Raw genomic sequence first — 19,890 nt, 5'->3', positions numbered from 1 at the left:
GTGGAGGTCGCACTCCAGCCAAACAAATAGCAGGAAATACAGAAAAGGAAATCTGAATTGGAGTCTCCAAAAATCTGCCCGCCCGTAGAAACTTTGGCATCTGCCCCTTGATCATTATTCTCCGATAGTAATGAAGACTTCGTGAAAGACCTTGAACTCACAGTCATCATTGTGGACTCATGCTTAATCAAGACAAATATTCCCAGACTGAGAGTCCGACTAGAAGGAGAAAGGAGGACGGGTTTAATTTTCCGATATGTTGCTGTGACTATAAACAATGCCTTATCTTCTCAGTAACTCTCATGAAATAATAAGCACTTGTGTTTTTTAAAGTATTTACAGCAGCCCTTGGAGACTATTAGAATCATGATTCACAGATGAGAAATTTCCATCTTCTACAGGGTTTAGTAACTGGAGTAAGAATTACTCAGTAGACTGTCTATACAGACAAATGAATTTGAATGCTGCTTCTGTCTATTAACCGTGCATTCACTGGTGATTCCTTAATTTTTTCTGAACTAACTGAATGATTGGGTGAAGATGACCCCTCTGGTTTGCATATTGTAGGCATATAATTAAACAGTTTCTGAAAATTACATTGTTCTGTCATATGGATATGGGACTTCAACAAAGCAGTGAGGTCACGTGACACTTCCAGCATCCTGAGAGTGATGATTCATGGAATCACAGAATGTCACATTCGGAAGGAGCAACGCACATCATTTATTCCAACCTCTGCATGTTATTCATGGGAAAACAAAAGAAATTTCATGGTTCAGACTGTGTTGTAAGCAAGACACTCTGAATCATCTTCAGGAAAGAATAGTTAGTATTCATTCAGTCTGTGAGTCAACCACTGTGCTACCTACTGGAAATGCAATAGTGAGTAAGACCGACGTCCCTTGCTCAGAGCCTTCTGGGAGGGCTAACACGGAACACGGGTCCTTCACTTCTTATTTTACAAGCACTTTCACATGCGTGATTGGATTTAGTCCTTAGAACCACACTTAGATATAGATATGATTATCCTCTTTTTTCAGATGAGGCAAGTTTGAGAGAGATTTAGTAATTTGCCCAAGATCATAAAAAGGCTTATAAGAGGCAGGGCTTGAACTCAAATATTTGTCTTCTAACTCTCCCTCCAGTGTCCTTTCCAGCCCGCCAGAGCTCCCTCTGATTAAAACTCAGCGAGAAGTGTTCTGTCCAATGGAGTATTGGAAATGACTGAGTTGGTTCCATGATGATATTTTCCAAACAAAAATGAGGACATGTGGACTGCCAAAGGATTTCTATGATTTCTGATTTCATTTGTATGCAATCCAGACAGCAAATCATATGTAGATACATATTTAGCAAAGTTCTACCAGAAAGTGACTTTTAGTTATATATTTAACAAAGCACTTTTATTTAAAATAGTTTTGAGATTCTCCTAGAAAATCAGAGATTTCTGTTCGTAAGAAATCTACTTTCTCTGTCATGTGCAGAATTAATCCACAATTACAGATGGTTCAAAAATATTATGTATCAGTCCAAACGTGGTATGAATCATGATTTATTTAAGAGTTTTCACCAAACCCCTACCTAATGCTTGATTAATCGGATTGAATTAACATGTCAATAATTTTGTAAAATATTTTTCATAATATAGTTAAAATTTTCTTAGCAACAATGGCCAAGAAATATTTTTCAAATTATATTCAAATGCAACAATGTATTTTACAATATTTTTAAAGGTACAAGGTGCATATACATATGATATTAACATCTATTAGCAATAATATTTTCACCTGGTTTAACATGAAGTATGGGTGGTCTTTCTCGCCATAGCAAACTGGGAAGATTTGTATAATCCTAGATTATTAGATAATGTTTCTAAGAACAACAGGTGATCTTTCCTCTACCTTCTGGTCTAGAAACAATCTAGCAGGACTAGAGTAATACATGTTGCTATCACTGACCTCCAATTGACCTCTAATCCACTGCTCGCTCAGTCCAGTTTTGTGGTTAGGATTGTTGCGGATGGTGGCCAAATTAGCAAAAGGAAAGTTTCTTCAGAATGTAAAGGAACCAAGGATAAGTTCTTACATGAATATCTGAGGAGTGTAGGAGAGTGAGAGAGAATCTTCGTCTAAATGGAATCTTAAACAATGGGTCAGGAGAGAATTTTTATTACAAGTTTACTACAATTATTTTATTACAATTATTTTAAAAGTATATGGAATAGATTTACACTCATGTTTACTCATGATGAAAAAGAAAAACTGTCCCCAGATATGCATTTTAATTTGTAATATAGCTACTAAGAAATATGAGATTACAGGCCCTTAAAATAAATAAATAAGTAAAATCTAGGGAGTGTAAACCCACCCAGAATGTGATTCATTCTTTTGGAGCAATAAATAGAGTGAGATGATGTCCAAAAGTAATTTTCCTATTTCTTGGACATGTAAGTACTTTTCCTTATAACAACTGTAGCAGAATCAGATCCCTAGGTAGATTATATTGACAACCATGAGGGGGAAAAGCTCACCCCCAAATGTCATTTTCTTTTCATTATCCTTGAATGGGGCCTAAAATTCTCACCTTTACCAATGCTGCCTGGGGATTAAGAACCTATCTTCTGAAATTTTCTTTTAAAATGCATGAATGTTATTCAGCTTTATTCCCTAATTCAGCAATTATGTATTCAACAAATATCTGGCACAATTTGCCATCTACCAAATATTTTCTTGAAACAGCATTGAATAAGGTAAATGAAATAAATGAGACCTCTTCTGGTAATGTGGAAGACTAAACATCTCAAGAAGAAGCCTCCCGCTGCAAATGCTCAGAAATTCTACAAAAGATAAAATAAGCATCCTCTGAAATGTGTGTGTGAGCTTCCCCACCCCCACCCTCAAATACGGGAAAGCTCCAAAGGCCAGAAAGGAAGAGGAAGCTGAAAATTCAAGCTTTGGCGCCCTATTGGAGGTTTACTAATCTCCCCATGTAGAAGATTGGGTATTAAAGGGCATGCCAGTACAGAAAATAAGGTCTTGGGCCTTTCTGAAGTGAGGAAGTGGAATTAAGACACAACACCTCATCCCTTCCCACGTAAAGTCAGAACCTTCAAAGGGCTGTACATTCAATAAGAGCAAAATCTGACCACCAGCATAGGGGATCAGCTGGGAACTACAGTTTGTTGTGAAATGGGATTAGGGTATGGAAAAATAAGTAATTAAAATAAACTTACAGCTCTGACCATTTACAGCTATAAGCCTCTCTTCATCTTAGTTTATGTTAGAATTTACATAACTTGTACGCTCCAGGAATTGTCTAGCCAAGAAATTAGCCTAAAACAAAACAATAGTTCTAGATGGAGGTGCCTAGCAGATCCAAGAACAAAACTTCTTTAAGGGTCACATTTTCAACCAGCCTGTAGAGGATTCTTTCAGATGAAGTTTCACCAAAGCTGTGTTCATAATCTAAAATTATAAAACATGCCACAAAATAAGCCACCGTGATCGAGAGTCACAGGAAAAACAAACCACAGACTTAGACTCCCAAGAATATCAGATAAAAAAAATTATTATACACAGACTGTAAGACAAATCTGTTTAGGAATGATAGAAGAAAACTCAAAATGGATACAAAACATGAATAAGATACATAACACTTAAAGGAAAAAGACTAAGCTAAAAGATATTTGAAAAGGGACTAAAAAGAATATCCAGGAATTAAAAATATAGCCACTGATATTAGAAACTCAGTGATTTTCTTCCTGTGGCCACAGCTGAGGAAGCATCATTAAAGTCTTTCCTCTGCTGCCATCATGTATAATTCGGAGTCTCCCAAAGAGCCCAAAAAACTGCAGAAGCTCTTCATTAAAGGTTTGAATTTAAAATAACCAGTGGGGGACTGAGGAGCCATGGGGAATGCTCACAGATTATGTGGTAATGAAAGTTCCAAACCTGAAGCACTCCAGAAGCTTTGGGTTTGTCACATATGCCATTGTGGTGCAGACAGATGCAGTCATGAATGAATGCAAAGCCACACAAGGTGGATGGAAGAGTCGTGGAACCTGAGAGGGCTGTCTCAAAAGGTTTCCAAAGACTGGATGCCCAGTTACCTATGAAAAAGATCTTTGTTAGTGGCATTAAAGACAAAGCTGAAGAACATCATGTAAGAGATTATTCTGAGTAGTCTAGAAGATTGAGGTGATTGAAATAATTACTGACTAGAACAGTGACAAAAAGCAAAGCTTTGCTTTTGTAACCTTTGGTGAACATAACTCAATAAATAAGACTATCATTCAGAAACACCATACTTTGAAGTAATGAGACCCCTGGCTAAGCAAGACATGGCTAGCGCCTCAGTCAGGTCAAAGTAGTTCTGAAAACTTTGGCAATAGTTGTGGAGGTTATTTTATAGGGAATGACAACTTTGGTTATGGAGGAAACCTCAATGGTTGTGATGGCTTTGGTGTCAGCCACTGTGGTGGCAAATATGAGGGCAGTAATGGATTTGGTAATAACGAAAGCAGTTTTCCAGGTGATGGACTCTACAATAACTTTGGAAATTACAACAATCAATCTTTAAATTTCGAACCCATGAATGGAGGAAACTTTGGAGGCAGAAGTTCTGGTCCTTATGGTGGTAGAGGCCAATACTTTGCTACTCCACAAAACTAAGGTGGTTGTGAGTGTCCCAGCAACACCAGTAGTTATGACAGTGGCAGAATATTTTAATTACTGTCAAGAAAAAAAATGGTTAGCAGAAGAGGATAGCCAGAGAAGTGACAGAAAAGCTACAGGTTACAAGAGGTTTGTGAACTCAGTCAACCACAGTGGCAGGGTCTAATTGCTACAAGAAGAGATGTTTTAGGAAATGCTCTTATGGGCAAAAAAAACTAAGGACTATGTTTGTGACTAACTGAATAACAGATATTTTCGTTTCTGTTCTGTGGAAAGTGCAAAGCATTCCACAAAGTTTTGATGTAGGGTGTTTTTATTTGTTCACATGTTGTTAATTGCTAAATGTAATAGTCTGGTCATGATGCTGATAAAATGTTCTTTAAAAAAAAACTCAGCAGATGTGGTGAACAGGAAAGTAGATACAGCTAAAGAGAGGGTTGGGGAAGTGGAAGATAGATCTAGGGAAATTACCCAGAATGCTGCCCGAGATATAAAGAAATAGAATATATGATAGGAGTTAAGAGACATGGAAAGTAGAATGAATCAGTCCATCATATATTTTATAATAGGAATTTCCAGAAAGAAAGAAGAGAAGAAAATGAGAAAGATGAGCATTTTCCAGAATGGATGAAAGATATAAACCTTCAGTTTCAAGCAGCACACATTCCAAGTAATATAAACAAAATAAATCCACACTAAAACATATTGCAGAGAAAGTGCAAGGAGTAGAGGCAAAAGAGAAGATATCCAAAGCTATCAGAGAGAAAAGAAAGTTACTTACAAATGAAAATAATCAGACCAAACCAGACTTTTCCAAAGCAATGATGGAAAGAAAAAGGCAATGGAATAATATTTTGAAAACCCTGAAAGAAAATAATTATCTGTAACTTTATATGCAGCTGAACTATCATTAAAGAACAAAGGTAAAATAAAGACACTTTCAGACAAACAAAATCTACCAAGAGCAGACTCTATCTATAGGAACTTCAGGAAAAAGGAGATATATTCCAAAAGTAATGCAAGAGGACATGAAGAACAAATAAACGTTTACACATGCAGTTAAATTTACAATACTAAATATGTAAAAATAACTAGTAATTACTAATTTCTGGTAACAAAACAAGGCATAATAGAGTATCGGCAACAATATCAAGATGGAAGGAGAGTGTTCAAATTTAAGCACTTTAAGTTTTTTATATTGTTGAGAAGGAGGGTAGAAATATTCATAAACTTTAGACATTGTTAAGTAAGCATGTTAAAATTTTAAGGATAATTATTAAAACAAAAAATGCATAATTTCTTACCCTGTAAAGAGATAACAAATCTTAAACTCTTTGATCAATCTAAAAGGAGAATAAATTTGTAGGTGTGGATGTGGGAGGACTGAGACTGAAAGTGGAGAAACTGGTTAAGATTCTATTGCTCATCATAACAATAAAAATACCTAGGAATAAACAATAGTGACTGTGCAGAAGTGTAAGAAAAACCTACAAAACTTTAGTAATGGAAATAAGAGATGTTCGGAATGAACGGAGAGACTACCACAAAAAGATTTAATATCGTAAAATGTCAACTTTTTACTAAAATTAATCTATAAAGCTACAATTCTAATACAAGATCAGCCAAGGATGATTATGATTGTTTCTTTTAGGCAGGCTCTCTCTCCCTCCCTCCCGCCCTTTCCGTGCACCAATTTCCCTTCACTTCTCACTCTGGATTCAACCATAGAGCACCAGGTATGCAGCAGATATTCAATAAACCAATATACTTTTAAAATAAAGAGTGGATAGATATGATTCAACTGTTCTGCAAGCAATTCCGATTTCTGTTCTCAAGCATGGTACACACTATGTATCAAGATAATCCCCAACTTTGAATCCCTGCCTAAGTATATAAACCAACCTCTTACCAGGGGTGTTTTGTGGATTGATTACAACTGTAAAATTACTGTAGAAATTTCCCTGAGAGACAAATAGATGACAGTGTTGACTTCTTAGTGTTAATCTGATGAATAATAACCCATACTAATTAAAATATAAGGACCGAAGACCATTAAATACTTATTAAATACTTTCTAAACACTTCTTAAAGTCAACGAAACTGATTTTATATAGTAATTTCAATACCTCCCTACTTACCATGTGGCTCAGGAAGTGTCTTCAAGTAAATATTTAGGTGACCCACTTATTAAAGCATCTGAAATTCATACTCTGGTTAATTTTTGTAGATGATGAAAAAGATCTCAAATGCCTAATGGTCCCTGAGAGCTGGTTGTCTTGAAACTGTAGGGGAGGAAGACATTTCCTCTACCCTCTCTGGGTTCGTCTGGCCAGAGAATGAATTAAATTCACATGAGACAGAATAGCAGGAGAAAATTAAACAAAGCTTTATAACATATATAGATGGGAGAGGCTCAGGCAAGCTGAGCAACTTGCCAAAATGGCTGAAGCCACCACCTTAAATATCATATCCAGCAAAAGACAAAGGAGGATGTTGGGGGTGGGGGAATCAGTTACAGGAGGTTACCAGACAACCACAATAAACAAATGCAGATTTAAGTCCTTGCCTTTCCCATTGATTAAGAGTTTCTAGAGATAAGGTCATCCCCCCTTCTTCCTGGTACAGAGAGGGAGATATCTTTACAGATGGAGATTTCCTTTACAATGTAAATGTCTCTTACAAAGGGTAAGTAAATTCTCCTTTTCAGTTGCTTTCCTGTCTGCAAAGTAACCAGCCCCAAGTAATCATCATGCCAGAGAGACATATCTTGGGGTGGTCAATTCCAGGTCCCAACAAAACACATAAATATTAGCATGTTACTAAGAATTGTATTGTTCCTACTCCCATTACAAATGAATAATTGGAGCTTGAAAGCTAGTATAACTGGTATAACACCCTTTATCAGCTTTACACACTTTTCCCCAATTTATTGCTTGTTCATCCATGTATCCTAATTAGCAGAAATCCAGGATCTTTCTCTTGGGGCTCCCACTTCAAATTGCCCAAGAATCCCAGGGACTCACTGAATCCAAGTGGGTCAGTACTTTTGTCACGGAAACCAGAGTGGGCTCCCTCCTGGTAAGCTAAATCAGACTTTCCACCAGAAGTAGTTGTCTCACAAAGTAAAGTACATTTGCAGCAAATAGGAGACCATGAGGAATCACTTCCAGAGTCATGGTGTCCTCAAACAAAGGGAAGCAGGGACCTTTTATTTTGGATGGGGAATGAATATTCAAAAGGGAGGGGAGGGTATTTGCTTGCATAGGCTCAGTTGGAAAACATGCTTCCACATACACTGCAAGTTACCGTAATAAGGCCTATGCTCCTCCTGGAGAGATCTTAGCATTAGAAATAAGGAAAAGGGCCTAGGCATAGCTCTTGTGGCCAGGTTCGGTCTGGTTCAGGGTGGTTGGTGATTGCATCTCCTTAACATAATAAAAGAGAAAAAAGACAATTTGGAAAAACAGTTAAATGCTTCCAAACTTACCCTTGAGTTCCTCAGGGCAACTGGTCAGTGAAACTTCAAACAGCATAACTAGAAAGTCCCTTTGGTCTACAGGCATCTTTGCTTCCGTGACTTTTATAGGTAGGGTGCCATCATTGAACACCACTCCTGTGGAGTTGCAAGGCTCCAGCCCACGGATCAGGTGATACCCTTCTTGGGCTGGATCCCGGCACAATCCACAGCTCTCGCTTGGGCTCCAAGAGTAGTTTTCACTCACACATTCAGCCATTGTTTTAAAGAGGGACAGCATGTCTTGGTGGCTAGGTCCAGAGGTTCCTCAGCCATATCAACCATGCTTTGTTGGAACCTCTCTTTATGGAGCCTGGATCACCAGAAGATTCTCTCAGAATAAAGATGCCTTTGGGGCTCTTGGAGTCCTCTCAGACCAGCAGGTATTTGTTAGGGCCACACTCTTAAAAAGAGGTTTCTCTAATTTCAACTCTCAGGAAGAGGAGCATGAGGTCTCACACTCCTTTCCTACCAGAAGCCTCCAGGGCTCTTTTTGCAAACTGATAAGCCACAAGAATTTTTAAAAGATTCTGTTACATCCTCTCCCTAGGGCAGGGAGAGGCCGGTACCCTTACATTAGCATAACTAAATCTGGGCATGCAAATGATTCCCCTCTAATGAAATTCTGCTCCAAACTGATTTGTGCCTTCGTTTCTATACCTAGTAGTTACAATACCCAGATATACTAGCTTAAAAAGCTAATGTGTGCCCTCTGCTTTCAGGGGAGATGTAGTAGGCTAGAACAGGCCAATGCTCCTACTGTGACAACTCACGAATGTTCCTTCAGTCAGCCTCCTTGCCTCTCAGTCACAGACTCTCTCAGCCGGAGCATCTCAGTCCTCTAGGTTTGAATTTTGTATTAAAGACACTGTTTTTAGGTACAAATGGCCATTTTTAAACATATACCAACCACCCCTTAGGGAAGAATAAGTTTAGGGAAGAATAAGTGATCTGTTTCAACACTAGAGGAAAACTGCGTTGACTGTGCAAGAGGAGCTCCACTATCTTCATATTTGTATAAGGGAATTTCAAGGTTCTTTGGATTATACTTTTCCTTAAGTGCTGACTTTAGTACCTACCGTCTGGGTGAATTGGGGCTCTACGGGGCTTGGACAACTTCATGTGCTGCCCTTCTAAGAACTGCACTCTTAGAAGAGCCATCCCTCTCAGAGAGCCCCATGGTACCCACATAAAATTAATGAGGTAGAGTAGCAGACTCTTGCTCTTCTTAAATAAGTCCAATTGAAATTTTAAATATGTTTTCATTGTTTCAGGCTATAAAAACCCAAAATGCCTAATGGGCTGTGCCTCTACTTGCAAGCAGAGATCTTGTCTTCTCTGGTCCTTTTATCCTGCAAGATGCTCATCATCTTCTTCAATAGGGTAAACCAGTTCTGCATGAATTCTCTTGTGCTGACAACCCCTGGGACTAGGGGTAGTGAAAATCTCTGGGGTCAGTGGAGAATGCACGTGAGAAGGCATTCAAATAGTTAACCAGAGGTGCTGACTTTAAAAAAAGACTAGGCCCTGGTCACTCCCTCCACCCCAGCTCACCCTACCCCCTGGACCCTCCCTGACCTGCCCACCCCACACAGGCCCCACCCTTGGCAAAAAACAAAATAAGATTAGGTCCTATCCCAGATTAATTGAATCAGACACTCTGAAGACAGGCTCAAGCGTTGGTATTTTTAAAAGCTCCCTTGGGGCCGGCCGGTGGCGCAGCTAAGTGCCCACGTTCCCCTTCCACGGCCTGGGGTTTGCCGGTTCGGATCCCGAGTGTGGACGTGGCACCGCTTGGCAACCCATGCTGTGGTAGGCGTCCCACATATAAAGTAGAGGAAGATGGGCACGGATGTTAGCTCAAGGCTAATCTTCCTCAAAAAAAATAATAAATAAATAAAAATTAAAAAATAAAAGCTCCCCAGGTGATTATGATAAATACTGAAGTTAGAGAACCATTGATAGCCATCATCCCAATAAATCCTCTTAGCCACACTGTTAAATAACTTGGGTAAAGTCAAATATATAGCGAATAACAGCAGATTGATAGTCGTATCCAGTTCCTAATCTCCAATCTAGTATTTCTCTGACTAAGCAGTAAGTAGTTACCCCTCAATTCATTCTAAATTATCACATTTACTGCTGATAACTCAGGCTGAGACGGGAGAGCATTGGGAATCCTCTGCTATCACAGTGTGTTGGGGGAATAGGGGCAGTGCAGGGAGGCAGAGGCCACATTCTGAAAGGAAAAATTCCCAGAATTTCTATTTCTGAAGGCTGTATCATTATTCTGCCAATTATCTAGGCCCCAAAACTTGAGAATTATCTTTGAGTCTGTCGACACAAATGATCCATAACTACCCTATAAATCAAAATTGGGGTGACTATCTTATGAGCCACAGCGAGGGTTGTAACCCTGGAAGGCCTTAGAAGGCGTTCTGGAGAAGCATGGGTTTCAGTACAGTTTTATATCTTTTTAGAACAATGAACATAGATTAAACACAATGAGGATACATTTTCATCAAAATTGCAAAGAGGTGTTCAGTTGCAAATTAGCAGGTCAACATGATGGTGATGTCAGGAGAGGGCTAATCCGGGCATTACCAATAGGGTGTAGGAGGCAAAGTATGCGTTCTTAAGAGAGTGCATTCTCTACGTTAGTGGTTAAGCAGATGTACAACATATGTCTGATAGGCCATAAGTCAGGCTTTTTAGTTCAAGCCAACTAAGTTTTGAACCTATTTACCCCATATACCTCGACATGTGAAAATGTCTTGAAGTCCTACTTTTCATACAACATCTATGTCCAACCATTCCCCTTCAGTCTTTCATCCAAATATTTCTCCCCTTCCTTTTCTTTCTCAATGCCACCACCCAAACCAAGGCCTTTATCAGCTCATTTCTAAATTATCATAATTAGTCCATAATGAGGCTCGCTGGCACCAAACTCTTCTCTTCAACCCATCTTGCTCACTCACTCTTTCCAAATAAATCTAAAACGTTTCCACCATTTCACTGCCATTTTCCAAAATTTTCACTGGTGCCCATTGCCTAAAAGACCCAAATCCCTTACCCCTCCACAAATTAGACAAAACTTACCTTTCTAAATCTATCCTCATCTTTCTAGTCAATCTACTCGGGGCTGCTTAGAGGTGCCAACCACATTTTCAGGAAACACTATGCATCCTGTGATGGGAAGAGCTTTGCAATGGAAAAATCCTGTGTTCAGATCTCCATTCTGCTCTTCACGAGCTGGATAAGCATGAGGAGGTTATTTAACCTCTCTGAGCTACAGCTCCTCCTTTGCCACGGGTGAATAATAGCACTGATTCCATAAGGTTGTTATGAGGATGAACCAGTGAATGGGTAAAATGATACAAAGTGGACGCTTGGACATAGTAGAAATTATTACTACTTTGTTTAAACTGTTTCCCTTGCTTGTCGCTGCCCTATTCCCATTTTTTCTAGGGCTGGTGAACCCTCCTAGGGTTTGGAGCTCCTAGGGTTTGGAACTGAGAGTGTTCTCTCTCAGCTCCAAACCCACCCTTCTGTGCTCAGCTAGGGCCCTGGGGATAAGGCTGCAAACCACATTTCTGCTTTGCCCGCTGCTCCTTGATAGGATCTTCCAGAAGGAGGCGCTAGAGGGAGACTAAGGCCCAAGGAGGAAGAAGGGACGCTCTCCTTTCTGTTGGAAGTTCCTGTGGATGTTATTTCAGGAAGAGTTCTTCCCGCAGCAGCAGCTAGTTCCAGTTTGTGGGTTTCCCTCACATCCAGAACCAGCCTCACTGTGGCTCTGAGAGACCCCAGCACCGTCTGGGCAGGACTCCTGCTTCAGCCCTGAGACCTCTTCTCCAAATTTCTAATTTCTAATAATTCCAACCTCTTCCCTTTGTTCCTCTACTCCTATGGGTGGTAGCTGCTTCCTGCACTTCCGTCTCTGTTACACCTCAGGGTTTCCTTCATGTTCTCTAGAACCTGGTTATCAGTTCTTTATATTAAATTGTCTCTGTTACTATAACGAGTGTGGCGTGTGTTTCCTGACTGAGCCCTGGCTCATTTCCTTTGCAACTTTCCCCCACTTCCACGTTGAATATATGCCTAACTGCAGGAAAGTCTCCATGGCCATGCCATCCTATTAACTCTTACAGACCCTCAGACTCACCACGGATGAGGGTGGGATGATCTCGAAACCAAATTTCTAATATGACTCTCTTGTTCTCACAATCAAAGAAGCTGAGTTTCAAAAGTTAGCATTAAAAGTATGGCCTCCACCTGTGTCTCTCCTCTACCTTCCATGACAAGCCGCCACCTGGACCATTCACTTAGCACTCAGTCATTTCAGGCCCTGCAGCATCTCTTAATTATTGCCTTAGAATATCACTTAACCAAGATTCTTTAACTTAGCTTTAGGCATTTTATAAAGGAACACTACTGTGTGAGCCATAAAGCTCCCAATAGTACTTGGCTCTGTGTTACAGACAATAGGTATGTGTGGGCACATAGGGAGGACGCCAAATGAAGTTTGGTGAATGAATTATTTAATCCAGAACTTTGAGCACACAGAAAAGATGATATGTTCTAGGTGATTGCTAGCAATGACCAACATCTGAATCCAATAAGATCTGAGAAGAGAAGTTTTATGGCATTCATAGATGTTGAAAGGTTTTCTAAGTTGTTTTCTCCTTCGATGCAGCAAAACAGAAGCTTTAATAGAATTTTATAAGAGTGCATATGCTACTCAGACAGGAAGTTCACATAAATTCACAGCACAGTTTTATCAGGTGATGTTTCCTCATTGATGGAATTTAATATTAAAAGTTATAAATAAAGTCTTAATGGGACAAAACATTTTAAAGAAGTAGTCTAGCTTGCAAATTTCCTTCCACAAATTTGGCTATAATAAAGTAACCTCAAGTTATACAAAGGGGAGGGTAAATGCAGCATGGGGAGTGACTGACCCAATGGGACTTTTTTCCCCAGCAATTCCTGGGGCAGTGCATGGCTGTGACACCCTGCCACAGGAACAGCATCCAGGACTGTGGGAGTGTGACCTGATTGTTGCCATGGTCCGCACCTTGTCTACATGCTTTCCCTACAGAGCCTCAACTTCTCTTCCAAAGAAGGTAGGCTCTGCCTTGGGATCAGGCCATAGAGACAAGTCATGTCAACATAGGGCTGCTGGAGTGATGAAAAGAGAAGGGGCTGGGGCATGCCGAGGAGCCAGCTTCTCTTGCCAAAGAAAGGCAATTGAGGATCAATTAGGTAAAACTTAACTTTGGCCTGTGCTTCCTAACTTCTTTATATTGATTTGGAAAATTTCGCTGGAAATAAATTTGGGGCTCATAGTAGCCAGACAATTACTTTCTTTATCTGCTTTTGAATTTTTGCCAACCCTAGAATTTAGGAATAAAGTGTCCAGTGGACAGGAAAGCGTTTGGAGAAAAGATTTAGTGCAAACATGTATTAAACATACTGTGTGCCAGACCCGGGGGGACTCACTGAAGAGCCTAGGGCAGTGGTTCCCGATCTTTGCTGCATAGTAGAATCAGGTGGGCAACTTAAAAAATAACAAACCCTAAAACCCAGGTTACACCCCACACCAATTCAATCAGAATGTCTGGGTGGATCAATAGTTTTTAGATTCCACAAGTGATTTCAATATACAGTGAAGATTGGGAACAACCGGTCTAGGGAAAAGAGAATGAGTTTTGGAGTAAACGAGACCTAGGTTCATGTTCTGGTTCTTCTCCTTACCAGCTGTGTGACCTTAAGAAGAAACATAACCTCATTGAGCCCCAATTTCCTCCTTGACAAAGGGAGATACTAATACCACATTGAAGAGTTGTGGTAAATGTTAAATGAGATGCTAAGAACAAAGAGCATATGTTACTCAATAAACAGTTCTTATGAAAGACAGAAATGAAAATAACCAATTATAACGTAAGGGCGAGTGAATTAAGAGCAAAAAGTAGTGCACTAAGGGAGACAAGAGGAGCAACTGCTGGTTCTGCCAAGACAGGGTCAAGGAAGGCTTCGTAGTAGAGATGGCCATTGGTCCAAGCTTTCACTTATGGGAGGATTTGGATTGAAAGAAAATGAAGATAAATATCTTTCTAGTTGAAGAGACAGTAAGTGGAGGCATGGGATGAAGAACAGCAGGTTCAGGGATCAGCGAGGAGACTCGTGTGGCAGGAGCAAGGGGCACAGACGGTGTGGTGGGAAATGTGTCAAGGATTAATGAAGGGCCATGAATGCCCTTCCAAGGAGTCTGAGCCTTTCTCTGCACACAGTGAGGAGTTAGTGTTATGTCTTAGGCAGAAATGGTATGATTAAACGTGTGTTTGAAGCTTGAAAAGACGGGAGCTTGGAGGTAGGCAAACCGGGAAGAGGGTAATGGCAAGTGATCAGGGAGAGGGAGTCAGGACCTGAATTACGAAATGGACACAAAACGGTATGGCCATGTGGCCATATGAGCTACTGATTAACTGTGGGAATTCAGTCTCCAGGGTTTCCATGTGCGTGACTGGTTGGTGGTGTCATTTACGCAAGATGGGGAATTTTTAGGGGAAAGACACTAAGTTCAGTTTGAGACATGCCAAGTTTGAAGTGAGATGTCCCATTGGCAGTTGGAAATGTAGGTCAGGAGCTCAGAAGAGATGGGGTGGAGTCAAGGTGGGTGGGGAGAGTGACAAGCACATTGGTGAAGATGTGGGAGAGAATGATATGCCCTGGGAGAGAGTGCGAAGCAAGAAGGCCCTCCAGGACCAGAATGAGAACTTTGGGAGAGGCTCACATTGAAATGGTGACAAAGGAGAACATAGATCAGAGAGCTTCAAGGGGAATATGGAGGAAAGATGTCTTGAAGGCCAAAGGAGGAGAGTTCCCAGGGCTTTGTGGTAAATTGGAATTAGGAATTGGGCAGTCATTTTCCTTTGAAAAAAGCAGGTTCTCTGAGAATAGAGTTTGGAGGGTTGAAGAAGGAACCAGAGACAGAGCATTGAATATAAACTAAAGAAGGGGATGGGAAGAGGCTGAATGGTGGCTTCAGGGAAAAGCAAGATTGAAGATGGGATGGTTTCTGCAAAAACATTTGACCATTCACTTAGGTCAATGAAAAAGGGACCTGAAATGGAGACAGTAGAGAAAGAGAGGAAAAATTGATGAGGTAAAATCCTGGAGGAGATTGGAGCGAGGAGAGCAGGAGTGCAGGTGAGAAGGAGAAGTTAGACTTGGGAGAAGAAAATGGAGAGGAAGAATTAAAAAATACTTTTTAAATTACAACGAGGGCCCAGCTAAGACATGAGACAAGAGAGGATATAAATAGAGAGAATGATATGCCTGAATGATAAGAGGCTCAGCAGTGAGAGTGGGTGTGATAAGTGAGCCTTGAAGATGGACAAGGTGAGTGCAGTGGAGATCAAGGGTTGAGAGAAGCGGTGGTGCTGGTCATGCAGAGTGTCCATGGCCGAGCACGGGATGCTGGCTGAGCTGAGGAAGAAATTTGAAGGGAACTGGGAACATGTGAGATTATGTAAGAGTAAAGAAAAATGGTCTTAGTGAATCCTAAGAGAAGGCTTACTGGGAGAAACTAAAGGGAAAAAATAGGAGCCTAAGGAATTGTTTTCATGGAAGGAAAATTAAGACATCCGGGTTTTGGAAATGAGGCAGTTATGAGGATGAGTCTATGGTTTGGCTTTGGGAGTGGAGTTCAAAAATCAAAACAGAATGAGATTATGACTGGGAAAGAATTTCCTAAGCTATAAAATATTAGTGATTTTTTTATATATTGTTTTCATTATTTTTGGAATAGATGGGTCAAGGAACTGTCGGGCTGACATGGTGCATTAGTCATCCATGTGAACACTGAGGTTGCCCAGGATGATAGCAAGGGAAGGAAAAGGAGGGGAACTTTTTGTTTATTAGGGAACAAGGAAAAGTCTCCAGATATCAATGGATGAGGGGGAAGAGGAGGGTACATCCTTGTGTTGGACATGGACATAAAAAGAAGGATGGTTTGTTTAACAAAGGTGTTGCAGAAACATCTGGGAAGCAGCACTGTGAGGTGAGAGGAATACTCCCCCTTCTCCCAGGGCATGGGAGAACAATCTCTGCTTCATGGACCTTGAAGGCAATGCAGTCATCAAGACTGTTCAAGACTCTTTTGGTGGTAACAAACAGAAATCCACTCAAACTAGCACACCAAAAAAGGGCAGCTTGTTGTAAGGATGTAGAGATCTGACAGAGTCCCCAGACAAGAAGCGAAGCGCCCCAGGCTTCAAACTGACATTTGTTTCTAGAAAGATATTAGAGACCAAGGTAGCTACTCCCCACTTTTCATTCTTACTGATGGCCCCTCTGCTTCTTTCTGTGGTTCAGCTTCCTCTTCCTCTTTCTGAGCATCTTCCTTCACTTGTTTAAATTTCACATGGCCCAATATGACTGCTGGCTCCAACTCTTCATCATGACCTCACAATTCCCACACCCTCTCTCTCCTTCTCTCCAAACCCTTCTCATCAGGCATGTCAAGGGTCTCATGCTAGGCTCTAGATTGGTTCCCAAGAGGTCGGGTGTGTTCTTCCCTGGCAGCTTCATAGGGTTCAAGCCCACTCAGGAGAGGATGGAGTAGAGGATAGAAATGTTGGGCATATGTAGCTTAAGAGGAAAGTTAAGACTTCATTAAATCCAGGGATGGAGGGGCCATAGGAAGTCATGCTTGAAAAGTCCACAGTGAGAAAGACCTAAGGGAAGGCTGGCAGAGATCAGAAAGCCCAAGGAGGGGGATGAAGTGTCTGCATGGAGGGGACTACTTCTCTGGTTGTCATAGCAGATCAAGAAGGCAGGAGTTGGGCCACAGACTGAAAGGACATGGTAAAATGTGTGTGAACACTGTATGGGTTGCTAGCCCATGTTAACCCCCAGGTTCCATTCACAATCTTGAGGGAACCAATTGGTACTACCCCAGGGCATACTCTGAGTGAAAGTCCTTGAGCTGAGCAGAAGCTAGGATGGTTGGATTTGTTAGGTCTTTTGTCTTTCCTTAGAGGAGAAAAGATGCCAGGTAGGGAAGACCTGGCAACCTCTGGAAGACCTGGAATTGGAAGACCTCCAAATTCAAAGACTTTAAGGATCAGTCTTGGGAAAAGCTGAACTAAGGCAAATCAAGAAGTCAGTTGTCCTCATAGTGTGAAATGGTAAGTCAGCCATTGGTCCTAATCCTTGCTTGTGCTTGGGAATGCCGCACACACATTCAGATGTTTAAGCCCATTGAGGAAGTATATAACAGCCAGGTTTCTGCACCCATGGCCAGTGGGTTGTCCAGCATCCTGCCGATAACAGGCAGCCTGTCTCAGGGCACGGGGCTGCTATTATGTGGCTGCTTGTTCCACAGTTAGTGCTTCCAAATATCAACATAGAAAAGAATGGGATATTTGGAGGCAGAGATAAGAGAGGGAGGGAGAGGCCTGCTGGTGGTAAAAACACGACATGTGGAAGGAATGAGGAGAGAAGCAGCAGAAACTGTCACAACAACAGTCTGGAAAATGCACAAGAGCAAACACACTGGTTCTCAAAACACTGTCCATTTTCCACTAAAAGGAACCAGAGTTCCTTTTAGGGGCAAAGAAAATACAAAATAAGCTTAGAGTATCCTGTTGTGCCAGAGAGCAAGGAAATGATTGAAGAATGATGGGGACATGTCAAAAAGACACAGAGGCAGACCGAACGGGCTCCTTCTAGCCAAATGTGGCACAATTTGAGCATCAAAATGGTGATTGTAACAGTTTATAACCTATTGAGTAAAATAGGAATTCATGAGTCCTTTCAGATATAAATAAACACCCTAATAAATTGAAAGTTGATGAGGCACGGGACATTTACATAGTGTCAAAGTTCCTCCTCACAAAGTGTTTATTAATTACAAGGGAAAGAGAGGAGAGTCGCCTGGCAGATACACTTTCATCAAGTGACCAAAGTCTTCATTGCCAGTAATTGTAAAAATTGAAAACATACGCTACCCAATGCAATGAGAAGAGCACAGCATTACTTTTGGAGCAGTCCTGAGAAAGACGCATAACCTGAATCTAATCATGGGGAAATATCAGACAAGCCCAAACTGGAGGACATTCTACCAAATAACTGGCCCTCAATCTTCAAAAGTGTTAAGGATTTGAAACTCAAGGAAAGACTGAGGATCTGTTTCAGAGTGAAGGAAGCTAAAGGGACATGACAACTAAAGGCTGTGTGTGATTCTGAAGTAGATCCTTTTGCGATAAAAACAGTATTAGGAAAATTGGAGGAATTTGAACGGGACCATCCACATGGAGGGGGATGCTGTGCTCTGCTGGTGTCATTTTCCTGGTCTCGATGGTTGCGCTGTGGTTAAACAGAGGAACAGCCTTGTTTGCAGGAAATGCACACTGAAGTATTTGGGGGTGATAGGGCATCATGTCAACAACCAAATCTCAAAATAATAGTTTTTCAACTTCACTTCCAACTTTTCTTAATTTTTTGTTTGTTTCAAATGTTAAAAAAAATATAAAATATAAAAAGATCAGTCTCTCTGTTTAAAAAATGGAGCTTTATTTTAGAGTATGTAATGGGTTGAATGGGGGACCCCAACAAAGTATATTCACATCCCCCAAACTGTAAATGTGGACTTATTCAGAGAAAGGGTCTTTACAGGTGTGATCAAGTTGAGGATCTTGAGATGAGTGCATCCTGGGTTATCTGGGTGGGCTCTAAATCCAATGACAAGTGTCCTTATGAGAGACATACAGAGGAGAGACACACAGAGAGGAAGAGCATGTGAAGACAGAGGCACAGATCAGAGTGATACAGCCACAAGCCAACGAATGCCGGGAGCTGCCAGAAATGGGAAAAGGCAAGGAATGATTCTCTCCTTGACCCTCTGGAGGTAGCACAGCCCTGCTGACACCTTGATGTTGAACTTCTGGCCTCCAGAACCGTGAGAGAATGAATTTCTGGTGTTTTAAGCCACTAGTTTGTGGTAATTTGTTATAGCAGCTCTAGGAAACTAATATGGAGTACTTCTCTCATTTTCCTGGAAACAGAAAACTAGGTAAAGACTGAAAGCAAGCTGTGCTTTGATGTCCTCATCAACTCAGGCTGCATAAGCCAGAAGGGGGAGATTTACCCTCTCAATGGGGCATGCTGCCCTCCTGAGAAAAATGACTTTCCAGGTCATGCCACCACCAAATACTGCATCTGACCTTCACCTTTGACACGTTGGGTGTCCAACTTCTAGGCTTGTTTGGATTCTTCCTTAGACAGTGGCTCTCAATCAGGAATGACTTCAACCCCAGGAGACGTTTGAAAATTTATGGACACATTTTTGGTGGTCATAACTGCAGGATGGCGTTGCTACTGGCATCTAGTGGGTAGGGACTGGGGATAATGCTAAATCTTTGATAACGCACAGGACAGTCCCTCACCACAAAGAATGATCTGACGTGAAATTTCAATGGTGATGAGGTTGAGAAACCCTCTTCAAAGGGAACAACTTCCTTTTTTGTTCTACAGAGAATACTCACACTCCTCTGTCAGGGTAGGAACAGGGAAGGTAGGAAGACGCATTCCACAAACACTTTTGGACTATTTTATGCCATCGTGGTAAGAACAGATAACATGAAATCTACCTTCTTGAAAACCTTTTTGGTATACAGTACAGTATTGTTAACTATAAGC

At 41.0% G+C, this 19,890-nt stretch overlaps 1 pseudogene; it reads left to right on the top strand.

Annotated features, from left to right (window-relative positions):
• Window positions 1-3,811: 3,811 nt before the first annotated feature.
• Window positions 3,812-4,727, top strand: LOC106829192 (heterogeneous nuclear ribonucleoprotein A1-like; annotated as a pseudogene).
• The last annotated feature ends 15,163 nt before the right edge of the window (window positions 4,728-19,890 follow it).

This window comes from Equus asinus, chromosome 1 (assembly GCF_041296235.1).
Source record: "Equus asinus isolate D_3611 breed Donkey chromosome 1, EquAss-T2T_v2, whole genome shotgun sequence".
NCBI classification, from domain to species: domain Eukaryota; kingdom Metazoa; phylum Chordata; class Mammalia; order Perissodactyla; family Equidae; genus Equus; species Equus asinus.
The sequence above is the reverse complement of the archived record's forward strand: the minus strand, read 5'-3'. Positions and strand labels throughout refer to the sequence as shown.